The sequence below is a fragment of the Chrysemys picta genome, chromosome 8 (genome assembly GCF_011386835.1).
Source record: "Chrysemys picta bellii isolate R12L10 chromosome 8, ASM1138683v2, whole genome shotgun sequence".
Classification (NCBI taxonomy): Eukaryota; Metazoa; Chordata; order Testudines; family Emydidae; genus Chrysemys; species Chrysemys picta.
This window is the reverse complement of record NC_088798.1, coordinates 6,253,249-6,279,504: the sequence shown is the minus strand read 5'-3', so window position 1 is coordinate 6,279,504 and position 26,256 is coordinate 6,253,249. Positions and strand designations below refer to the sequence as shown.

At 48.6% G+C, this 26,256-nt stretch overlaps 1 pseudogene; it reads right to left on the bottom strand.

Annotated features, from left to right (window-relative positions):
• Positions 1-113: 113 nt before the first annotated feature.
• On the bottom strand, positions 114-26,256 carry LOC101946360 (cytochrome P450 4B1-like; annotated as a pseudogene).

Here is a 26,256-nt window from a genome sequence, read left to right as displayed (position 1 = left end):
CATGATAAATTAAATTCACCGTTGATTGTCTCCTACTAGGGGCCAAGGAGGTGCTGTCACAAGACAAAGCACTTCTGTAGTTTACACATTAACCTGCAAACCCAAGCAAGATGCAAGTTCTGAAGCATTTCCCACTTTATTCCATTAGCAGCATCCACTGTCGGTTACAGAAATCACCGGCTCAGTTTAGGCCAAAGGTTCTTAGAGCATTGCTTAAGCAGGATGTTAAAACTTCAGTTATTCTGGAAGTCATTATTTTCAATATCAGGATTAAATCATGAAATGCAGCTCATCTCCTGCAGGGGGCTTTCAGATTACAGTTTTAGAATTGGAGTAAATGAAAGGATTTTTAGCGGGATAGCATGGTGAGGTTTCTTATCTATTCCTCCAACTAGGCTTCTAATACTTAAGGAGTGTGGAATAATATTTTAGTCTCTGTCCAGGTGTGAGATACTTAGCTGGAGTCACAGAGCAGGAATTGATTCTCCACTTCTTAAATCTATCTTGACTCGATGCTTTCCCCACAGGTTAGTCCCAAGCACTAGACACACTGGTTCCCCATCTGGTTTTGGTCCCTGGATTCAGCTGTAGCCAATGGCCTAAAGAAACCTCTGAAGGTGTAGAGATGCCTTTCTCTGATGTAGGGGGTGATTCTGCTTGCTAGAAGCTGGGAATGGGCGACAGGGGATGGATCACGTGATGATTCCCTGTTCTGTTCATTCCCTCTGAAACACCTGGCATTGGCCACTGTTGGCAGACAAGATATTGAGCTAGATGGACCTTTGGTCTGACCCAGTATGGCCGCTCTGACATATGTTATTATATTCTGCCTCTTACTATGGAGCTGTCAGTCCTTGGCTTTGCTGAACAAGGTCTGAGAGGAGCATTGAACTTTCAGCCTGGGCCTTCACCCTGAGTCTGCTTTGCCAGCTACATACTGCCTAGTCTAGTGGCTGGATTTAGCTCTGTTACATTGAACCTCCCGTTCTATTGGTCTGTTGTCTTCTAGGAATTTTCTCTCCGACTTCTTCCAAAAGCCTCTGCCGACTGCCCCCAAAGCACCTCTTCTCTTTATCCACTTGGCCCCAGAACGCTGTTCAGTGCAGAAAAGGGTTTTGAACAAAGACCCCTGTAGTTTGTTGTGGGAAAGGAGCAAATGGCCTTGCTTTATCTAGGAACATTCTGCTCCTTAGTTCTGTGCAGGACAAGCTGAGGCTCCTTGCCTTGTAAAAACGGGTTCATACTAAATCCAGGCCCATTTCAGCTCTCATTTCCCCAGTTTGAAGCCTACGTGCCTAACCTGTAATGGGTTTGATTTAGATCCAAGCATGATTCTGCAGAGACAAGAGCCTTTACAATAGGAAAAACGGACAAACGTGTTCCTATTCACAAGGCCCCACAGCCAGCCAGAGAGAGAGAGAGAACCTTGGTCATAATGCTCTCTTACATCCAACCAGGAGCTGTCGTGTCTCCCATGCATTCACGCCAGCAGGGAGAATGGCTGAAGAGGTTCACAGCTACTTAACGGGGCAGTCCCACTGTAACAGTCAGTGCCCCTAAGGTATTAGGATTCGTTCTATGCCTGCATGGATCCCCCTTCACTGTCTGTGGTGCCTTTATGGGCATAGTCCTTCTCACGGACACTTTGGGGCTATCTGGAGCAGTGACCCCATCTGCTCTTTCTTTTCTTAGGGTAAGAGAGTCTTTCATATCCTGGGACATTCGGGCAACACTGACATCCCTGCAATAATGGCCACATCCAAACCAGAACGAGAGTTGGACAACATCCTGCTCGTTATAGAACTAGAGAGGAGAAACATAAAGCCAACAGCAAGTTGTTGAACTGGCTTTCCTCTAGGCATAGGCTAGGGAAGGTGAGTGACAAAGGTCGCAGATGGGTAGATGTGAATATTGCATATTAGGGTTTGCTCAGTTTACAGCTCACAGCCTGACAAAGATATTTAAAGATCTCTTGACCAATCCACAATCTTTCAGCTGCATTCTACAGGGCATGGCTGTATTCGGGGCATTTGACAAACTAACCCCCCCCTTCCTGCTGAGGTCTGTGTACACGTCCCTTCCTTCTGAATGTCAATTGATATCTCATCTGGTGATGGGGTGTCTGAGTCTCACCCTGGCAGGCCTTTCCGGCTCCGGGTTGCTACAGATTTTTAATTCAAAGGCACAGCGTCAGAGATCTCATGGGCATAAGAATGCACAGAATGTTGCTAATCCGCAAAGGGGCAAAGTTAGCTGTTACATTCTCCAAATGCAGGACCCAAAGTCTGTTGAAGTCAATGAGAAGAAGACTCTCATTGACAGACTTGGGATCAGGCTCCAAGTGAGGAGGGAATTGCTGCATCTTTCCTTGGGCTGGAAGGGAGCTGTCTTGATGCAATTGCTACATTGGAGGGGCAGATTCCAAGGGTGAATGCACAGAGAGAACCCTCAATATCTGTCTAGCGTAAATGATATGACAAGGAAGCTCTACTCTGGGGATCATGTAAGCATCTATCCTGGATTAGAAGGGGAATTAGGGGTATCTTGGCTCCAGCTGAGTGACTTTTGAGGGCCAATGAGAGCTGTGTGTGTAGTCTGAAGGCAGCCTGCATGGGTCTTTGATTGTCCATGTTTCATCGTGTCGGTGTTTACATTACAGAGAGCTCTGAGCCAAGATCTGAGCAGCCTCCACTGGAAGAAAGTTCAGATTTGGAGCAAAAATTTTAACTGGCCTCTATTTCTGAGGTGGGCCAAACCAAAACTCCAGAGCTTCTCAGTGGGTAGCAGTGTTCACCCACCTCTCAACTGGGAGACTTGGCCCAGCTCACACTTCAGTCTTCCCAACCAAGCGTTGATGTTAATAGGGGATGAGAGTGGCCTTGGCGGAGGAATTCACACCTTTGTTGATGTTTAGCTGAAGCCAGCTCTCGGCAAGGCTGGGTGGATAGGTGATCAGTGCAAAATAGACCAATGTGCTACCGTGTGGGGATAAGTGTTGGGCTCAGTCTACCCTGGAGGTTAGGCATTAGTGAAAATTGCAGTGCACCAGTGTAAATTGTGTCTACACTAGGGGTTTGCACTGGTTCCTAAAATCCCAGTGTAAGGAGGCCTTAAACCCCAGCTAGATCACTGGCTCTCATAGGATGGGAGCTGAGGCGACACTTGGCCGTGGTCTACAGTGGGCGGGGGGGAGGGGTCGACCTAAGATTCGCAACTTCAGCTATGAGAATAGCGTAGCTGAAGTTGACGTACTTAGATCTACTCACCGCGGCATCTTCACAGTGCTTAGTCGACTGCTGCCGCTCCCCCGTCCACTCCTCTTGCACCTCTCGTGGCGGTGGAATACCGTAGTCGACGGGAGAGCGCTCGGGGATCGATTTATCGCGTCTAGACTAGATGTGATAAATCGACCCTTGATAGATCGATCGTTACCCGGCGGGTAGCGTAGACCTGCCCAGGACTCCTGTGGAGGAAGGAGAACTAGCTCTGTGCAGTGCTGCCCTCTACAGTTTGCATTAGGGAACAGATGTGAAATTGCACTCAAAGCTCTGCTCATGCTCTCAGTACACAGCGTGAGGGGCTGCGGAAAGGGGAGACGTGCTGCCTTCGACTCTGCATTGCTCGGGTCCCCGAGCATGGCACTGACAGGCAAGAGTGCTCCTTAGCTAGGGATGAGGCGCTTGGGATGCTTTACTCCCATATCCAGGTCTCCTCCCAGCACTGCGCTCACTCCAGCTCTGGGGATGGGGAAGGCCCCAGAGAAACCAGCTGGTGCTGAGAATTCAGGAAAGGTTGTGGAACAGGTTGGCTGAAGTGGGGCTATCCCGTGAAACACCCATTGATTGCATTCCCTGGCAAATGAGCCGATCCTCCCGATCCTCCGATATGGTTTCTGCGGTGTCAGGGAAGTTTCCTTAAGAGCAGGTGGATCCCACTGCTGGACTTGAGGACAACCTGAGGTATTTCCTTGGGCGGTTTGGCTGGATCAGGAGACAGCTCAAAGCGGAGCAGAGTCAGGGCGAGAGCCACTTTCAGCTCGTTCATGGCAAACTGCTTCCCGATGCAGTTCCTGGAAGAGGGAGGGGAAGCCTATAAGGACGTATGGTCTTGCTTAGAAATCAACTTTCATTCACAAATCTATCCCGAAGCACTTTGCTAGCTGAGTGAACCAACCCAGCTCTTTGGGTCGGTGACCATTTCTCAGGTATATGTACAGCAGCTAGCACAATGGGGGCCTCATCTCAGCAGGGGCTTTTGGCTGCTACTGTAATATATAGCCTAGACGAATCCCTTCACCCATCACAATAGTGCTTCCACTACTGGGTTAAAACATAGCAGCTGTTTAATAGCGCACAGCAACGTTACCAGGCAGTAACGGTGGGGGCGACGGACCTGTCTGGTTTTAAGATTAAGTTAGATAAGTTTATGGAGGGAATGGTTTAATGGTAAAACATAGTAGTCAAGGAAAACCAAGCAATGGTAGGTAAATAGTATAATGGCTAACAGGGGTCAGGCTGGAGACTCTTGCCTATATGCTCGGGGTCTTGCTGATCGCCATATTTGGGGTCGGGAAGGAATTTTCCTCCAGGGCAGATTGGCTGAGCCTCTGGAGGTTTTTCGCCTTCCTCCGCAGCATGGGGCAGGGATCGCTAGCAGGAGGGTTCTCTGCCAATTGAAGTCACTAAAAACAGGATTGGGGACTTCAACAGCAGAGTCCAGGGAAGGGGTAGGGACGGTTTTATGGCCTGCAGCATGCAGGGGGTCAGACCAGATGATCATAATGGTCCCTTCTGACCTTAAAGTCTATGAGTCTATGAGTCTATGAGTTTTGGGACAGATGTGAAAAATGCTCTTTCCCATTGAACCTGCGAGGAGATCCATACAGTTACTCCCCCACTCCAAGAGATTTTTCCAAGCCACATATATCAATTAGGCAGCTAGCTCCCATTGGCTTTTAATGTGCTTAACTGCCACACACTTGTGCATGCACTACCTCCCCCTACAAGTGATTCAGAATTCAGTCCCACGAGTGATGGCTCTGGAGTTGCTCTGTAATAATTTAGGGCGCTGGTGTGCTGATCGGATTAGTGCAGGGGTTCTCAGACTTTTGTACTGGTGACCCCTTTCACACAGCAAGCCTCTGAGTGCGACCCCCCCCCTTATAAATTAAAAACACTTTTATATATTTAACACCATTATAAATGCTGGCTGCAAAGCGGGGTTTGGGGTGGAGGCTGACAGCTCGCGACTCCCCATGTAATAACCTTGCAACCCCCTGAGGGGTCCCGACCCCCAGTTTGAGAACCCCTGGATTATTGGGACGTTTACTATGCAAATATATTGGGTGCCACTGAATAGGGGGCGGTGGGGTAAGCCAAGCAGGAAGGCAAAAGATAAGCCACTTCTCCCCCAAACACTTTGGTATTAAGAGACAATGCCAGGAGAGGAAAAAGTCCGTGAATGCAGGAGATCAAAAGAACAACGGTGTGTTAAAAAAGGCATACTCTTCTGAGGGGGTGAATTGTTCGGGGGACCCAGGCTGAGATAGGCACCTGCAAGGGTGACAGAAAAAGTGAGGCCTGCTTAGGACCCCATCAGGCGGTGATAAGCCTTTAGGTGAGATAGACGTGGGTGTAGACCGTTGGCTGTTTTGAAATCTTTTCTCTCTAAGTGCTTTCTTCCGACTGTTAAATAATCCGTGCTTTGGTTGTCAGAAGTCTGGCTGGTCGCTGTAAACCACTGGTCACAGACGCCTGAAGGGAAGAACTGCAGGTGTCTGAACTCAGTTGGACCTGGTGGGTCCTGTTGGGCCTGGTCTGAGAGGGGAGAATTGCACAATTCCAACCAGGAGAGGCCCGAGGCCTAAGACCTGAGGGGTTCGCTCAGAGACCACAAAGGGGCCGGGGGTGCAGCTAGCTCACCATGGCACCGTGCCTCTACCAAACGATTGTGGCATGTCAATTAGACTCCTTTGGAGATGTAAGGAGACTTTAAACCCCGGCTAGATCATTGGCTCTCACGCAATGGGAGCTGAGGCGACACTTCCGTCTCCTGTGGGGGAAGGAGAACTAGCTCCATTGCAGTGCTGCCCTCTAAAGTTTGCATTAGGGAACGGATGTGAAAACTGCACTCAGAGCTCCATCCATCACAGTCCTTTGGAGACAGGCCACTCCAGGGGACGGCTCAGTGGGCATTGTGAAGCAGAAACAGGAGAGGCCAGAGAGTTCAATCACTAAGAAGGAACCTCTGGTTTGGTGCATTCCCGTAGCTCCCCCACTTGGAAGACACAGCAGTATGCAGTCAACTTGTTAGTGTTCAGTGGGTATTAGCAACATCCTGGCAAAATGTATTGCTTTGTTTTCAGCTGACCCCACCCACAGAGTGAATGAAATATCCCCCACCGTGCTCCAGCTGCGAAGGGCAGGAAAGCATGGGAATGCCTCTTGGACAAGTTCTCTGGTGAAAACCTCATGGGATCAAACACCTCTGGGAAGAGAGTTCAAAGGTCTGTGGCAAAGGCTTTTAGTTCCCAAATTACAGCGTTGCTTGGTTTGACGCCAGCAACTTTATAGAATCAGACAAGGTGCATTTGACAACATTGCCCCCCTCAGCTTAGGCACAAGATGCGATTTCAGAGTCAAATGTGAGCTCAATTTCAGATCAGAGTCTGTTGCGGTAGCCCTAACACAGGGGAGGAGGTGCTGAGGTGGAAACTCTTCTAGGACAGCCGCGGTGCGAAGGGGCAGTGATCTCCCCTCCCATAAGGGGCCAGCACAGCCCAAAATGTGAGCTGTGTTAACTGGGGAAATGCAGTCACCCTGTAAGCTGGGGAGGTGCTGTCGTAACACATCCCCGGTGCAGCCCCCTACCTAAAAAGTGAGCCCTTGTGCTGGAACCAGAGCACTACTGCCCCTCACCCACAGCTGCCAGGCGACTGGCAGGAGTTGCTGGTACAACCAAGAGCATCATCTGCTACATTTGCCCAAAACGCTATGAACCTTTATTCCACCGGACGTACATGTGTAAAAACAGACCATTCCACACCCTACTCTGTCGCTCTATGATACTCAAAATCTTTAGGACAACCTCCTTTTTGCAGATCTATCGCAGCTTTCATCTGGACCGACGCTACTTGAATAAGATTGCAAAACACCTCGGTAAGGTCAATATTATCCCGGCTTTACAGCTGGGGAAATGGAAGAAGAGAGAAGTAAGAAATGTCTTGCTCAAGGAAGTATGTGGCAGAGGCAGGGAAAGCACCCATCTCCCTTGGTACCCAGTCCTTTGTTTTAACTACGTGACCACCTCTTCTTTCTGTAAAGTTAAAAGTACCTCTGGATCTTGCCATACAGCTGGGTTCCTATGAAGAGAATAAATATGCACGGCAACCAGAGACCCTGTAAGAAAAATGAGAAATAAGAAAATAAATAGGTTTGTCTCTAAGGTGCCACGAGAACTCCTCGTTGTTTTTGCTGATGCAGACTAACACGGCTACCACTCTAAAAGAAAAATGTTGGTGACCTCTCAGGGCAAACATCTATTCAGCACAACACGCTATCCTGTTAAAGGCCCTTAATCTTCTTAACCAACACACTTGCTGACTGAGAAATACCTTGAGTCATTTCTACATACATATTTGCACTCCCTTTAGTCCTGCAGCGGCAATGTTAAACTATGGGAGAATGAACTGGGTTCTATTCTGGCTCATGTATCGTCAGCAAAAGTGACAGGTCTCAAAATGTAATGGTAAGTGGGGAATCATCATTGAGCTGTGGGTTTTTAGTGGGGTCCCACAAGGCCCTACACTATTTAACAATTTTATCAACGACCTGGCAGAAAAAATAAAATCATCACGGATAAAGTTTGCAGATGACACAAAGATTGGGGGAGTGGTAAATAACAAAGAGGACAGGTCACTGATTCAGAGTAATTTGGATCGCTTAGTAAACTGGGCACAAGCAATCAATAGGCTTTGTAATACAACTAAATGTAAAAGTATACATGTAGGTACAAAGAACACGAGCCACTCTCACAGGATGGGGGACTCTATCCTGGGAAGCAGTGACTCTGAAAAAGATTTGGGGGTCATTGTATGTAGATAATCAGCTGAGCAAAAGTTCCCAGTGTGATGCTGTGGCCAAAAGAGCTAATACGTTCCTGAGACGCATAAACGGGAATCTTGAGTAGGAGTAAAGAGGTTATTTTTACCTCTATATTTGGCACCAAGAGACCACTGCTGGAATCCTGTGTCCATTTCTGGTGTTCACAATTCAAGAAGATTGTTGATAAATTGGAGAGGGTTCAGGGAAGAGCCACGAGAATGATTAAAGGATTGGAAAACCTGCCTTATAGTGATAAACTCAAAGAGCTCCATCTATTGAGCTTAAGAATGAGAAGGTTAAGGGGTGATGTGAGTACAGTCTAGACTCTATAAGTACCTACACGAGGAACAAATATTTAATACTGGGCTCTTCAATTTAGCAGAGAAAGGTAAAACACAATTCTGTGGCTGGAAGTGGAAGCTAGACAAATTCAGACTGGAAATAAGGTGTAAATTTTTAATAGATAGGGTAATTAATCACTGGAGCAATTGGCTTCTCCATCACTGATAATTTTGAAATCCCGATTGGATGCTCTTCTAACAGATAATCTCTAGGAGTTATTTTGGGGAAGTTCTCTGGCCTGTGTTATACAAGAGGTCAGCCTACATGATCACAGTGGTCCTGCAGGAATCTGTGAGACTGTCAAGTGAGTTCGGAGTGCAGAACCTATGTTACTAGAAACAATGTAATGGCAGTAGTAAACGGCATTGTAATATATTCATCTTCAGCATTGGTGGAGAGAAAGAACTTGGAACGCCACAATACTATTTTTACAGTCACTTGTGTGACAATCACTTTACATTCAGGGTGAGATTTTCACAGCTCGCACAACTGCACACTTACATTTCTGGCTTGTGAAAGTGGAGGGGGGGATGATCTGGCCCTTAGTAGATTTCATCTTTTTTATTGAGCTTATGCAATAACTAAACTCTCTTTTTAAAAAAAAATTACACTCAGCAGCCGTGCACGGGCGCCTTATAGAAGTGATCCAAATTCCATTGAAACAGGTGGAAAAAAATCCCATTGTCTTCAAGGGTCTTTGGATCAAGATTGGTGATTTACCAGGTGCACACCAGATGATGCAATATAATATGATCGATGAGTAGATTATCAACAGAGTCAATAGATTTTGCGTCAGAAGCAGGGAATGCTTAGAAGATTGGGCAAGAGCACCTAATGATTAGGGAAGAATGATTGACATGCCGGCTGTACTTTGAACCTAGAAGAACGGACTGCAGTTAAAGCCAAGTAACTGACCTACCTCGGGTGAATATTTCACTAGCACAGTTATTGGGGCAAGGGTAACTTCTCCCCTCTCACCTCCTGCGGTGTGTTTATTGCATGAATTAGTAAAACCAGAAGGAGACGGCAACATGACCCCATGCCTACAAACTAAAGAAATAGACAAGACAGACACAGGGTGGGGGAAGAACACACAAGGAGAGGAAACAATGTGATGACAGCAAACAAACACATTAGTTCCATGATTGTATTGATTGATTGATTTGCGGGGAGGGGTTAGTTAGGAGGGGACCAGTGAAATGGAAGGAAGAGGGGTCGGGGGGCAGGGCAGAGGAGAAGTGAGCAGGAAGGGCAGATGGGGCCCCTCCTGTTCAGGGGTGAGGAGACCGAGAGGAGGAAGAGTGCAGAGATAGGCAGAGAACATTCTCCAGCTTTGACTGGAATGTCCAAAGGTCCTTGTTTTGTCAGCTTCTGCTCCTACTGGCTTGCGTCTCCAGCTGGCTGTTCTGCAGTTCTCCCCCAAGGCCATGTGATGGGGGAAGGGGAGGCACTGCCTGGATTCTAGTGATAGAGTGTGCGTGTGTATAGGGGGTTCCCCTGCACAGTTCTGGGTCTGGGGGATGCTGGGCTGGGCCCCATTTCTCCCTCTCCCCACTAATGCAGCAGTCCCTGACGTAGTGCTACCCAACGGGCAAGTGGAGATAAAGCCAACAGTCCCCTACGTGCAATGTATTTTCCTGCAAGTTCCCTGCTCTTTTGTGGGTGCCAGTAGAACTGGCGTTGCAAGGCATACGCCTGGGACAGGACAGCATGCGCTGGCCATGGGCATTGCAGGCTGGAATTAAATGCCATGCTCTGTTTGTTTGCTTTCTGATTGTTGAATGTTTTGGTTTCCATTCACGTAGCATTTTTCAGTTGGCAGAATCATACCCATCTCACTGAGTGAAGAGAGGAGAGGCAACTGGAGAATTTGGTAAGAGCAAGACAAGGTGGGCAGGACACTATGCCAGGAAGTACAGGGTGAAATTTACCATGATGTCCTAAATGGTCTATTTTATTCAGCCAAGGTTTGCTTAGGTAACACAACCCCTAAAGACCTCCATCATTCCCAACATAACAGAAGATAGCAATGATAGGGGTACTCAGTATGTAAATCTCCTGGGCCTACCCAAAGCGCATTGAGTCAATGAGAGTCTTTCCATTGGCTTTGAAAGGCTTTGAATCCAGCTCTATAACTGTTGTTCCCATAAAGCTCTCTGCCTTTATTGAGTCAATGAGACCATGACATGAGCAATTCCGGCTCAGTCCTACAGTGTACAGCCAAGCAGTGTACATTGTGGTGTGATCTTGTCCGATCTCACAAGCTAACACAGCTCAGTCCTAGAGGTAGTAGAATAGTTCAATGCAAATAATATTAGTTGCACATTAGGGTGCACTCTCTCTCTTTCTTGTCCTCCCCGCATTGAATGATTATTAGTAATAAAGATTTCCATTAGATTGTAAGCTCTTCTGGGCAGAGACTACCTCAAATCATATGGATATGTATAATGTCTCATGTGTACTCAATAGTGCCTAGCAAATGGGACTTAATTCTTGGTTGGTGCTTCTGTATACCTCCAATATACAAATAATAAACAATAAAAAACAATATCTGGGATTTTCAAATGAGTTTAAGGGAACTGGGCACCCAAATTCCATTCAACTCCAGTGAGATTGGGGTGCTTAATTCCCATAGGCTCATTTGAAGCTCTCAGCCAATACTAACAACCTTCAGCCAACTCTGGCCGGAGTTGAGATGGGAGATCACGAAGGCATGCATGTGTGAAACAATGGTTGCACCGATTCAAAGCATCCCCTAGATGGACTTAGTTGGCAGGACTCCCATGGAATTTCAGGAGGAAACTGGCTCTGCTATTTTCTAGCAAAGTCTCTGAGATAGGGCAGGCAGCAGTCCTAGCTACCCTCCCTAGAGTGAATCGCCCCAGGGCTCAGTGAGACAGGTTGGTACAGGAAAGTGCAATTTGTAATGGACATTCAAAGAATCATGTTACAATTTACAATGAAGACCGAATAGGCCATGGGAGCACCACAAACCGCTCAACATTTCCTAGATCTTCACTTGGATGTCACAGGAGAAGTTCTTCCACTCTGGTTGACATGAACTACATTCAGGGCCAAAGTGTGACTTCAATGGGAGTGGCATGTGTGCGGCTGAAGGTAGAATTGGGCCCTTAAGAAAGAGGAGGCTAAACAGACCTTCTGGTAAGGTACGTCCATCGGGGAACGTGATGGGTTTGCTGAGCAGTCGGGACACTGTAGGTACTGGAGGGTAAAGACGAAGGCTCTCCTTGATGCACATGGTGCTGTAAGTCATTTTGCCAAGGTCATCCCTGAAAGCAAGCACAGGTGGAGAGTATGAATGAGTAATGGCCCCTACCACTATGAAAATACTAGCTCGCAGCATCAACATCAGCAAACCAAAGATCTAGAATTGAAATGCCCTGAACACAAGGGAAGTTTGGATTTGGCCTTGGATCTGTCCTTCGTAGCATTGCTATACTAAGTGTTGATCCTTCAGTGCAGAGCTTGTGAGATAGATCCATTTTCAATTCCTCAAACTGAATACCTAAGAAAATAATCCAAAACCAAATTATATTAAACTAGTGAAAAAAACAAGGAGTCCGGTGCAACACGTTGTTTTTGTGGATACAGACTAACACGGCTACCCCCGATATTAAACTAGTGAGGTAACATCTCACCACTGAATAGTCTCTCTGTCTCCCAGAATCTCCTTGATCTCTTCCCTGCATCTCTGCTGGTGCTCTGGGTGCAGGGCCATGCAGTACAAGAGCCAGGAGACCCCACTGGCCGTGGTATCATGACCCTCAAACATAAACGTGTCCACCTCGGCACGTAGGTCTTCATCGGATAATCCAGCTCCGTTTTCATCCTAGCAAAGCAGGGAGGTAAATAATCCCCAAACAAGTGTTCATTTCATGAACAATTTTTGGAGTGAAAAAATACACCTTGATTACTGGTGAAGATCCCAGGCTTGATTTGTCTTGTTTACACCAGAGGAAATCAGGTGTCAGTCCACTGAAAGCAACGGAATTATGCAGATGTCAACCGGGTGTAAGTGAGGTCAGACTCAGATCCATTGAGTACAAAGGCAGGCATTCCCCTTCTAGGATTAGCAAGGCAGCAGAGATGGGTTATGATTCAAGTTACTCATCAACACGGTGTCACATACCAACCTTCAGGGCTGACAAACTGAATATGAGCCAACAATGTGAACCTCTGACCTAGCCCATCCCTGACAGGTGTTTGTCTCAGCAGCCCAGACCACCTGCACAGAGCTAAAACCATTCTGGGGTGCATTAGCAGGAGTGTTGTATGTAAGACAAGGGAGGTCATTGTTCCACGCTACTCAGCAGTCATGAGGCCTCCGCTGGAGTCCTGTGACCAGTTCTGGGCACCGCACTCTAGGAAAGATGTGGACAAATTGGAGGGAGTCCACAGGAGAGCAACAAAAATGATAAAAAGTTCAAAAAACCAGGGGGCTCTATGAAGAAAGGTTAAAAAGCCTGGGCTTGTTTAGTCTTCAGAAAAGAAGACTGAGGGGGGAATGGTAACAGTCTTCAAATATGTTAAGAGCTGTTATAAAGAGGACGTGGATGAATTTTTCTCCCTATGCCCTGGAGGTAGGACAAGAAGTAACAGGCTTAATCTGCAGCTGGGGAGATTTAGGTTGGATATTCTAACTCTAAGGATAGCTAAACTCTGGAACAGGCTCCCAAGGGAGGTTGTGGGATCCCTATCACTGGAGGTTTTTAAGAGCAGGTTGGACAAACACCTGTCGGGGATGGGCTAGGCAGAGGTTCCCAACTTGTTTTTGCTGAGACCCCACTTTGGAGATTTATGTCTCATACGAGCCCCACTCTTTCTAAAAAGCAGTATTTTTGTAGGGGGTGGCATGCCTGGTACCCAGAGGAGCCAGCGAGGGTCCTCACCATGGAACAGTCGAGGAAGCCTTCAGCTCCCTGCCATGGTCACGCAATCTCTCGGGGCAACAAACTGGGTCGCGCTGAAGGGCCGGAGTCAGGACAGAAGCAGAAAACTGCACCCTGTGAGTACTGGCCCCCTTGCTTAGGGTGACCAGCCATCCCGTTTTTAAAGGAACAGTCCCATATTTAAGCCCTCCTGCGGGTGTCCTGACTTTTTCTTAAAAATGGGCAATTTGTCCCATATTTTCTGTCTCCTCCCCATCAGTAGTGGCGGATCCTGTTGCTGGCCGGATCCCTGCTTGCCAGCCACCTGCCCACTTGCGGTAAGTGAGGGGGTCCAGTGGCCGATGATGGGGGTGGGTGTGCAAGGCGGGTGGCAGGGCAAAGCTGCAGCGCGGGGCCAGCTGCTCCCCATGCTGGTCCGTCAGCACAGCCCCTGCCGTGTGCTGGTTCTTGGCTGGCAGGACCCTGCCCCCCATCCCCTTTCTGGCTGGAACTGGCTGCACGCTGTGAGCTGCGGTGGCTGGGGAGCGCAGGCAGGCACTAGGCAGCGGCCGGTTACGTGTCTCCTCTGCTGCCCACCCATTGGCCCTTTACGTGCTCCCCCTCTCGCTGTCCTCTCCCTGCTTTGCCCCTTCACCTCCCCAAGCCCCACTGCTCCACCATATCCCCCCAGCGGGGTGCGTCCCGCTCCCAGCGCTGTGCGGAGAACCAGTCCCTGGTCGGAGCGCTCAGCTTACTAGCAGCCTGGCCGGCAGGCTCCTCCCTTCCTTCCCCCACTGCCTCTGGCTGGGCCAGTGCGCCAGGAAAGCCCAAGAAGCTCTGGCCACACAGCGCTGGCATGGGGAAGCCGCTCTGCCCCTCAGCTAAACTCTGGAGTGGCGGGGGCAGGGGGGAGAAGTGATTTCCCAGCCTGTTCGCGCCCTGACCCTGCAGGGTTCACAGCAGCCCCCTGGGCAGGGGCGTAGCACCCTCTTCACCCGCCCCCCCCCGGGTCCTGACCCCAGGGAGCGCACCCTCCCCTGCTGAGTCACCTCTTTGGCAGGGTTCACTGAAGCCCCTGCAGTCAGGGTCCCTGGGCCCTGGTGCACAATGCATCCTTAGGGCTTAACCCCTTCCTGCCCACGCTGTAGCCATGGGACAGGAGGCGGCTGGGTTAGCTTGGTGGCCACCAGCAGCCTGGAGGTATTCCCTCCACCCTGATCCCCTGTGGCTGGAAGCAGCTCCCATCCCTTCCCCCCCCCACAGTGCTGAAATGCTGCTGCCGACCGCATTCTGGTGTGAACCCTGGCGGAAATCCAGGGAGGGGGGCATGTGACCCTGCGTGCCCCTGCACGTGTTGCCTCGGGAAGACGTGGTGCCAGGTACCAGGAGAGGCAGGTCCGTCCCAGGGGCCCAGCCAGGCATGAAGGGAGGAGAGCGCAGGGCAGGGAAGGTCAGGTCAGTTGGACACCCCACCCTGTGTGAGAGAGGTGTACAGGAGTGTGTGTGTGTCACCTCTCCCCGTGTGAACTCAAAAGCCTTAACAATAAGAAGGTAAATAAAAAAAATCCAACTACGCCGTATTTCTTTTGAACAGGGGCTCAGTCAACATGATGTTAAGTTGAATGTTTGTACTGCCTAGTTCTGATTGATTGTTGGTGAAGTCGCTTACATACGAGTAATTTTTCCAGGTGTCCTGTATTCAGCAAAGGGAAATAAAACCCTACCCTTGCTGGACAGCCCCTGGGCATTTGGCATGGCCCCATCTGCTCTCCCGCCGCAGGTTCTGTCCAGCAGGGGAAGTGGATGCCCTGTGCCCTAGGGCCCCACTTAAGGGCCAAGGTCAGGAGGGGGTCTGTCTGGCGGGGGTGGGGTGGGGTGGGGTCGGTACTCCCGGGGTGTATCCTTAGGTCCCCGGCTCTCCGAGTCCCCACCAGCCTCCCCAGCGGAGGAGGGTAACTGCTGGTTGGGGGCTGCTGCAGGTGCGGCATTGGGGGAGCGAGTTGGGCATGAAGCCTCGTCTCATCAGCCCAGACCACCTGCACAGAGCCCCACCTGCTTCCCTGCCAGACAGAGCCCCCTCCTGAGCCTGGCCCTTCCGCATGTCCCCCCCCAGGTCCTCACGCCCCTCCAATACCCCCACTGCAGACACCCCAGGTATACTTAGTCCTGCCTCACTGCAGAGATCAGCCCAACTGGTGGCCCAGGGGCCAGATCTGGCCCCCAGGCCGATTCCGTCTAGCCCCAGGGGGGCAACTCCCCCAGCAGCAGCTGCCCAGCCCGCAGAGAGTATTTCAGTGACATGCTGCACGTACCAGAGACTATCTGTACAAAATGGCATCCTCTGTGCAGCATGGCCTTGGAACCATGGTGCGTGCGGTCACGCTACGTGGAGGACACCATTTTGTTTCTGTACGTGGCCCGCACAGGTGCCACACAACTGCACATACCGCCTGCATCTCTGAAAAGTTGAGGCACCCGAGGGCCCTTCCAGCCCTGCACTTCTGTGCTTCTATGGTAACTACTATGTGTTGTCCGCTCTCCTCAGAAGAATTCTTATTCCTTTTTATTTTTTCTATACACAAAGAGAAGTTATGTACTTTCAGTCAGGATATTTTAAGATTACAAGACAAACAACAAACACTACAAGAAAGAACAAAAGTAAAATCCCTGCGGGGCGGGGGGAACAGTGGCATAGCCAGGTTCTAAGTGCAGGGGGAGCAAACATAAGAAAGGCGCCCTCCCCGGCTCCTCCTCTGGCCATGCCCCCCTTGGCTCCTCCTCCGGCTGCTCCACGCCCCCCCCCCTGCTCCTCCGGCCGCGTCTCTCCCCCGCCCCCCCGCACTTGGCTCCTCAGGCCACGCTGCGCCCCCCCTCCCAGACACCCCGCTCATTGGGTCTGCGCTTACCTGGTTGCCCAGGTGCCTCTGATGAGCTACCTCCGCCTCCCCCACAGCGCCAGGGCGCCCAGCTCCTGCTGGTTCCCGCTGAGTCCGGCGCGACCTAGGAGCCAGTCACACCCCGCATGGCAGCGCACAGCCCGCCTGGCCAGGCGTGGGCGGCTGCACTGGAGTCCTGGAACGCGTGGCTCTGGGTGCACCCGTGGAGAGGAGCTGGGAGGGAGACTCGCGCTCGCACACGCCCACCCATGTGCGCACGTTAGTGCTGCTGGGGAGAGGGGGAGGACCTCCGCGCTCCCTCGCCCACCCACCATAGCGGTCGCTGCAGTCCTCGCTGCTGCTGGCTGGCCCCTGCCCCCGCGATGCAGCCGGTGCATCCCCCTGCGGGCGGCGCTGCTCAGGGGGCACTTTGCACCCCACCGCCCGGAGAGCTGGAGCTAGGGCCGGCTCCAGGATTTCTGCCGCCCCAAGCAAAAAATAAAAATAAAAAAAAGCCGCGATTGTGATCAGTGGCGGCAATTGGCCGCCCCAAGCACCTGCTTGTTAAGCTGGTGCCTGGAGCCGGCCCTGGCTGGAGCAGCAGCAGCACCTGTGCCCGGGCAGCGGCAGCGCCTCCTCCCGGCTCTCACTTTCTTCTCCCGCGCTCCGAGCCGGGTGCCCTTCTGCAGCCCCTCCACGCCGCGAAGCGGCCGGCGCTCTGCCTAGTGCCGGAATGTCTTGAGCTACTGCCACAGCAGTTTCCCCCCTCCTGCCGCCGAGCCGCGCCGGGACCCAGAGCTCCGGCAGCTCCCAGACACCCCGCTCAGGTGCCGCTTTTGAAAAATGTGCTATGCTACGGGGGGGGGGGGGAAGGAGAGTGAGAGCACAGTGTGTGTCTCTCCTCTGTAAAGAGTCTGCACTGAACTGAACTCCAAATGGCAGCTGTCTCCAGTAGACCAGCAGGCACTTAGAAATTTCAAGATGCAGTACATAGGAAACCAAAAAGGGAACATTTACCTAGTTACACACAGTATAGGCAATACCCCCGCCCTGGAACCCTCCCTAGAATATGCCAAAGGTCTCATTCACGCTTACATGCTGTGGTGCCGCTGTTCCTGTACGTATTAACATGCTGAGTGAAAATCAACTCACAGAGAGGAAAGAGTTAATTACCCTCGTAGCACTGTTACTACTTGTAGTTATTTATTCACTGAGCACTGTCCTTTGCACACCCTTGCTTGACATTTCTTACCTTCACTTCCAGCCCCGCTATCAGCTGACCGAATTAGACGTGAGGATATATACGATGGGGAAGCTATTGTCAACAATAGCCAGGTGTGTCTGCTGATGACACTTCGGGAAACACGTCGGTTGCTTGGCTGTTTACGTGATGATTTCAAACACTCACCTTGGCACACAGAAGAATGTCCAGAAAATCCAAGTACTTCTTCTTCTGGATCTTTTCAAGTTCTTGCTGATCTTGGAGGGACGTCTTTCTCTCTTTTATTACTTTATCTGCATATGAGAGTGGCAAATATATTAGCTGCCCCTCGACATCACTGTGACCTGTCTGTCTGGAAAGGTCATGCAGTTGAGCAATCAAAGGATCAGAGTCTGAGGGTCTTCTGCTTAATGCAAATGATGAAATATAGTAGACCAGTGCAGGAGATGAGATCTCTTAGAACCAGGTATTAGGAAGACTTTGTATTTCTAAAGCATTGTCATTGACGGATAGGTCCATCAATGGCTATTAGCCAGGATGGGCAAGGATGGTGTCCCTAGCCTCTGTTTGCCAGAAGCTGAGAATGGGCGACAGGGGATGGATCACTTGATTATCTGTTCTATTCATTCCCTCTGGGGCACCTGGCATTGGCCACTGTAGGAAGACAGGACACTGGGCTAGATGGACCTTTAGTCTGATCAGTATGGCCGTTCTTATGTTCTTATGTCCCTTCCACTGAGAGATCTCTCAGAACATTACAAACAGTGGAATCATTATCTCTATTTTGCAGGTGATCAAACTGACCTGTGGAGAGACAAAGTAACTTGCCTGAAGTCCCACAGTAAATCAGTGACAGAGCGAGGAATAGAAATCCATCCTTAGTGGAATTTCACGGAAGTTCATGGAATTCCACCAGCATTGGATTTGGCCCTAGATCTACTGACTACCAGCCTTGTGCCTCAATTTTAAAACCATTCTTCTTCCCTGGAGAATTAGTGAAAAAGTTTCTCCAGGGTTTCCATTCATAGACAGATGAGCCAACAGTAGGTGAATCCCACCAAACTAGGCAACATACTACAGTCTATAGGAGAAGAAAAGGAGGACACTGGGAAATACCTGTATGCTGGTGTGCTAGTCGGCGGGCCTCCTGAAAGCGACGTCCTTGAGGACTGATTCGATAGATGAAATCATTATGAAATGGGAAAAAACGGATTCTATGAAACACCAGGTAGGTCAGGTCATAGACTGCTTTGATGTAGTTGTCTGAGTCACTGAAGGAAAAGAACAGTCAAATAAGGCTAATATGGATCTGGCTGACAAGAACATTTTTGTTAGGATTTGAAAGCACCTGGCACTGACCTGTCAATCTGGCAGTTGCTATGACAACTGAAGGCACATTTCATGATGCTGTCCAGGGTCATCAAGCTGACATGTTCAAAGAGCTCCACTGATTTATCCAGTGTGATCAGCCGTTCCCACTTATCCTAACGGAGGAGAGAGAGATGAGGAGGGATGGGATTCCAGAAAAGGGTTTTGCTGACTACAGAGATCCCATTCAGTGCCCTTTATTTATTTTTGTTGCTTTCCATATCTGCATCCTGCCAAACCCCTGTTGCATGTTAGACCCTGGTCTGTAAGCAAAGACTCTGATCTAAAAGGTACAATGTTAGCTGGGATTGACATTCTGGAACCAGATTACAGGATTATTTATTTATGGCTGGAGATCAGGCCAAAATGAAAAACTAGATCTGAATTCTTCTTTCCCCATCTTTGGGGTCGATAAGATCTGGATCTGTATTTGGATTTTGTTGTCCTGGGCCTGAACTAGAAACCGAAATCCAAACATCCCTAAAGCAAGTTTGGAGCCAGACCAGGAGTGGCTCAGAGCCATTTCTATTTACAAGTGTTTTTCATGGTATCCTGAGATTATTTTCAGCAAAGTGAAAAGAAACTGATCTGTGTAATAGGTCTTTGGCCAATTATTTTGGGCAGGAACTAGATCCAAATCTGAGGGGGGAAAGGGAGAATCCACATTCAGTGGTGCATTTTTGATCTAATGTATTTTCTAGAATGTCTGTCACCACTGGCATATCTAATGCGCAACAGATATAACTGGAAATCAAGGTAAATTAAGACTTGAGTTCATTTTTACTGGTTTCATCATTTATATGACTCAGCAGCGAGCCTCTCCACATAAATTAAATGTCCTCTGAGCAAAAGTTCATTGACAATTCAACAGATACGCCACGCCAGAAGGATTGGGTTATCTGAGTACAATCCAGCTGGATTAAAGGATGTGTCTACAATTTCTTTGATCTCTGCAACTGAGCAGGGCCGACGAGACGGGGGGAAGCCGGTACAAATTACCGGGGCCCAGCGGTCCGGAAGGGGGCCCAAGGCCCGGCTTCCCCCCCTCTTGTCGGCCCTGTTTAGCTGGTCTGCCCTTGCTGGAGGACCCCAACTTTTTTTTCCGGGGCCCGAACCCGCTCTCGGTGGCCCTGCAACTGAGCGATTGTCTCTAGCAAACTGTTTTATTTGCCAGCATTGTAAACAAACTAACGTAAGTTTAGCAACAACCCTTATTAAAAAGCGAGACATAATGGTTATTTCTAGGTGGTTAGAGCACACCTCAAGTGATGGTTGAAAATCTGAAGACGTTTGGGGCCAAGTTCATCTCTTGACGTATCTCCACTATAGTCAGTGGAGTTACCCCAGAGGTCAATTTGGCTTAGAGACTTTAATTATTATTAGGGACATACAATCCTTGCGAATTCACAGTTCTAGCTAAAGAGAGTATTTTGAGATAAAAGGACTCTTCCAACAAGCTGGGCTAGTAGAAGTGGGCACCTTATGGATAGTGCATGATAGTATATGAACTCCATTAGATTCCACCCTGAGCTCCTCTTCATCCACTCTTCGTTCCCTCTATTTTATACTAGCCCAAGTTTAGTTTCTTATCTGGCAGTCAGCCTGTTCTCCTCATTTATCTTCTATGTTCACCATCCCCAGGCTGAGAAAAGTTACTGTGTTACTGTTCACTTTATTGGAAACCAGGTGACAGAAAAATATCTTGGGCCAGATTCTAAACTGACGTAGGTTGGCGTCGCTTCACTGAATTACACCAGCTGGCCCCTTTACTAAAGGGTTGTAGAGCGATTGTGGGACGCAAACGGTTTAGAACATCTCGTTCCACTTTCTTCTAATTGTTCAACATCAGACCCCGTTATTTTCCTGGCTCTGCAGCTGAAAGCACCGTTTTGGTGATGATTCCTACCAGCATCACTTTGGTAGACTCTGCCATCAATGAGACATAAGGTTTCAGCACATCATAATGAAACCCTGGTGTCAGCAGTCTTCGATGCTGGAACCACTTTGGCCCATGTAAGATCAGTAATCCCTTGCCTGGGGGAATATAAATAGCAAAGAGCCAATCAGATCACTCCACAGTGCAATGAATTACTGTTATTATTTTTTATAGCACTCCTAGTAGTCTCGGTGCTTTGAAGAGAGGGAACATTTAAAACATGAATACTTAATTCTATACCTAAGCAAGTCCTCAGTGGATCGTATTCTGGGGGATGGTACCATGAGGAAGGAGAGGGAGTCTTAAGAACTTGATGAGAGATTAGAAAGAACACACCATTCGAGAGGAGGGGGGATGGCACTTACTGAAAGAAGGCAGGGGCAAAGGTGGAAGGGGATCTATATTTGATGCAGTACCTTATTGGTATTTTGACAGCAGCCACACAGGGCCCTTAATAAGGCTGAAATTCGTTATGCCCCAGCAAGTATGAAATCTCTGTCGCACCAACTAGAGCTGGGCAAAACCAATTTTCAATGAAAAGGGTCAAAAAACTGACCGGTCTGAAAAATTTTGGTTTTACACTGAAAACTTTATGGGTTTTATTTGATGGCAACCATTTTTCTTTTGGTTGGAAACCCAACATTTAAGTTTTCTGCATTTTCTCCCAGGTTTTTGACTAAAAGCAGAAATGTTTTGCATGGGAGAGAAAAATTTTGCAACCAGCTCTACAAATGACACAGGTATTAGCAATGTTAATACCCTGTGCCGTGGAATGACATGGTGCAATAAACATCAGCAGGTGGGAACAATAATACTAATGTCCAGAATTACCCTGATGCACAAAGTGTGGTTCTACTCAGTAAAAGCAGAATTATGGAACTCAGTGCATATGCGCCTTGCTGAGTCCACACACAGTTTGCTCCGTTTACAGTTTACACAGTTTACCAGCCCTGTAAACCCAGCTTTGGTTCTGAGAGTCAAGCTGGGTTTTTTCCTTCTCAGGCATCCTCAGTGACACCTGCTAACCCCATTAGACTTCAGTGAGGTTGCAGTGGTGGCAACGAGGGCATAGTCTGAAGACCATAAAGCCGAATATGTGTAATTGAGGGCATCATTTGGCCTGCACAGTCTCAATTGTGCATTGGTTATGGGGGGAAGGTAATCACCGTCATCTGAAATATCAGATACTAGCCGCTGTAGAGCAGGATTCTGGATTAAATAGAGAAATGGTCTAGTCTAATACGGTATCTCCTGTGTTTGTCATGTCATCTCTAGTAGCTTTCCATAGCAGAATGGTCAACTTCTCTGGTTTTATAATAGCAAGGAATAAAGTAAATCAAATTACAAGAGAAGTGTGTAGCCCAGCATGAACTGATGAAGCAAGGAAACTGAGGATGAGGACTGAAACTCTGGGCTAACACTCCAGGACATAGCATGCCCTTGATTCATTCATGAAACTGTTCAAAAGGATGGACGAAGCATGATTATACATACCAATCCAGGGAATTAAGAATTTATAGATTGCAAGACCCTTGGGATCTGTGAAATTCAACAGAGAAGAGAAGTACAAGGTTAGGAGTTGACACACCACAAAAACAAAAATCTAGCTGCATTTCTGGTATGAATTCACTCTTCTAGTCATGGCGATGAAGCTCAATTAATTAGGAAATGAGGGGTATAGAAATTAGACAGCTAAATCTTTTCGAATTATTTAGTATATTAAATATTTAAAGAATGTTTCTTTTCATACTATTAATACATTTTAAAGAGGGTCTTTGTAGTGGGGCAGCTGCCCCACTCCCTGAGAATTTAGGCTGCAACAGGCCAGTGGGCCTGCGCAGATGGACAGCCAATAAGAAAAGGGGCTATTGGGAGCCAATCAGGGCCCAGATTGGAGGCAGCCAATGAGAGCCAGGCTCAGCCCTATAAAAAGGCTGCTCAGGGAGGGAGCAGGAGTCTGTCCCAGGCCTTCAATAGGGGAAGGTCTGTCTCCAGAGCTGGGAGACTAGCACCTGGGACAGCGCAGTGCTGGGCAGCCCCGGGGGAGCAGAAGGGAACTCCAGCCCCGTGTCTGGCAGGCTGCAGGCCCTGAGGGGAAGGGCTAGTCGGTGTGAGGGGCCGAAGGGGAAGCAGCCCAGGGACATGGACAGACGGAGGGAGAGAAGGAGGGCAGGACGGCTGCCACTAGAGGGTCCCTGGGTTGGGACCCAGAGTAGTGGGTGAGTCTGGGTGTCCCCCCCCCTTGCCTTACACCCAGCTGATGGGAGCGGTTGTCTAGGGCTGAACCAACCCCCTGCCAAGAGGGGTGTGACTTTGGGGGTGCAGTTGCCCATGTTGGCCGGGGTGCAGAAAGACAGCTGCTTGGTCTCCCCTCCCCCGGAAGGGGGCGAGGATGGACTAAGGGGCACTGCCAGAGGGCAGTAGCTTGAAGAGGATGCCGCAAGTTGGGAGCAACGCAGGTCCACATGCCAACTGAGGGCGAGATGATGGACGGGACACCACCAGGAGGGGGCGCTCCACTGGACTGAGCTAATTCCTGGAGTCACCAGTGGGAGGCACTGTGGTGGGTGAGTCCCAACACTGTTACAGTCTTTTACATATATCTCATTAAGTAGATGCACATGGGACTGGGGAGGATGATGGAAAGATGAGATATGGGTGAGGAAAGGGAAGTCCATGGAAGCTTTTAAAGTTGAGGAAGGTCATTTTGTGCTGGAGGAACAAGAAAGTCAATGGAGATGCTATTGCCAGATCAAGGCCTTGGGCCTGATCTTCAAAGGTATTAATGTGCCAGGCCCAAGCCACATCAGGGATCACATCGACATCAATGATCCACCAGAGCAGCTGTGCATTTCTAGGGTCATGATGCAACTGTTGAGATTAGGCTCATCCAGATTCTGACGGCATTTAGGATGTGCAGCAAGAACCTCCTCTTTGAAAAAGCTTTTCCCATCCGAACTGGACTAATATTGAGATATACTTCTAGATAGTAATCTCTTCAGGACAGGGTCTGTCATTTGTTCTGTTTGTATAGTGCCTAGTCCTAGAACAATGTGGCCCTGATTTAGTCATAATCCCTAGGTACTACCACAGCAGTAATTCTAATAATTAGAGCTTCCTACACTAGAAAGGGAGAACAACGGAAGACTCTGGGGTGTCATGCAGGTAGGGTGACCAGATCAGTAGTCCAAAATTTCAGGACGTGGGGGGGAGGGGGAGAAAAAAAAAGGGGGGAGGGCGGAGCCAGAAAAAAAAAGGCATTTAAAAGGGGCTGGGGGCATTAGCAGGCCCTCCCCGGGTGCAGGTGTTTGGTTCCCATTTCCCATTGTGGGTGAGTATAGAAAGTGCCCCAATTTAACGGTGAAGAGCTATGCATTTGGGAAGGGTATAAAGGAGGGAATTGCAATAATCGAAAGAAGAGACAAGCAGGAAGAAGAGTCTGAATGGTTCTCTGTGGAAATTGCACTTGGCCTTTGCTGTGGGAGAGGGCATCAAGTGCGAACCTTTCTGAAGTAAGCTCCAATGACCGTACCTCCATGGCCAAACACAGTTTTGGCATAATCAGGGTGGTTGACTATTAAGAAAGCCATGAAACCTCCAATCCATCTGGGGTAGGCATGGGGTACTTTTTTGCCCAAGACAGCAACTTGTTTAATTCTCCACCTTGAGAAATCTGTAATGATAGTGAAAATAGAGTTAGGGACAGCTTAGGGAGAAAGTGGTGAAATCACCTCAGCGTGGAAAGTCTGTAGGAGGCCATCTGGGCCGCTCGAGGCCTCTCTGTGGGAGATAGGGAGCAGTGGAGTGGATTTGCAATGAGGGGCTCTGCCCCTCGAGATGGAGGGAAGATGCCATGCTGGCCCCAAAGTGGCTGGGGTAGAGAGGACCCAAATCTACACACAGTGGCTATGCAGTTCCAGAGGGAGCAGCATTGCAGCTCTGTCTCCTTTGCAAATCACAATGGTAAAGCTTAACACTCCCCTTGCACTGGGGAAATGAGGCAGCTGCTTGGAAAATTTGCTATTTTTTTCAGAGAAATGTCAAAAATTAACATTATCCTCTGAATTTTTTAAATAAAATACTGAAACCCAAAACCTGAAAATGTTGGGGGTGCTTGAAAGCTGTTTTAAGTTGCAATTCGTAGGTTTAAAAAAAATTCAGCTTAAAAAAAAAGTTTCTGGTTTTGCATCAAAAAAGGAACACTGTCAAAATGAAAATTTCCCATGCAAAATTTTTGCTTTAGACAAAGCCATTTTTTTTGGCCAAAATTGCATGTTGATGAAAAAATGTTGACATTGCAAGAGGCAAAGCAGGGCAGAACCAGGCTCAACATTTTAAACCAGCGACACTCAGACCTCAGTGGGTCAGGAGCCAAATTAGTGATCAACATTCCCTAAAAGAGCCACAGTAGTGAGAATTCATTGCTTCATTTACTATAGTACTATAGATTCATCTTTAAACAGTATGACAGGGGAATAGCTATCTATCTATCTCATAGCAAAATGACTGACCAAGTAATATTTTATCAATTACAATTGGTTAATACAGTAAAAGCATCCTGATTGGTTAATAACTTAGATTGATTAATAGTTAAATCACACAGTAGTTTAATATCATGTGCTGCAAAGATCTACAGGGGACACATTAAAGAGACACTTGCAGATTGAAAGTCACGGTCTGAGTATCGCTATTTTAAACGTGTATTTGATGTCAATCTGTTTGAGTTTTGGTGAGGTGAACATTACAATTGGATAAAAAAACTGCATCAAGTCCCAAATGGCTGCATCATGAAACGCTGAAAATGTCTGAAATAAAAATTCCCCATATTCACACACACAGCAGAGCTTAGTAGCTGTGAAAACAAACTCAAACCTACTTCCTACAGAGAAGATGCCTCTTAAGTGGAGGCAAGAAACTTTTTTTATGTTGCTCCTATTAAATTTGATCATCAATGTCCTGATCCTGGAAAGCATGTTAACTATAAGCGGGTGAGTAACCCGTGTCAAGTCTGTTTGCTTAAAGGACTGGAGCTGAAAATTGGACACAATTTTTACTGTGGGTGCATTTTTATTTGTCCCCCCACAAACATGACACTAACATACAATTGTGGCGTCTGTTAAAGGGTAGGACAAGAAAGCCGCCGCCTGCCCGGATCCTTTCCTAACAAACAGATTTCACAGACCCCACTCACTGTATTTACCTTCCCTCTGCCTATTCTCTGACACTAATCTGGATGGTGTATATATAGCTGCATAACCCCACGTCTTTCCCTACCTGAGAGCTGTGGCCATACAGCCAGTGGCTGGGGGGACCTGGGAAACTCTCAAAAGCTTTGAGGAGCTGTTGTCTCTTGCGATACAGCTGGATCGCTTTCAGCAGCACGTAGATGAGACAAAATCCAGCGGCCAGGTACAAAAGCAGAGAGGAAGAGGTCGCTATTTTCTCCAGTGCAAATGCCATGGTCCTGCAGCTTCTGAGGCAGTGACAGGCTCTGAATCTCTCACCGTGCTCACATTCCTTT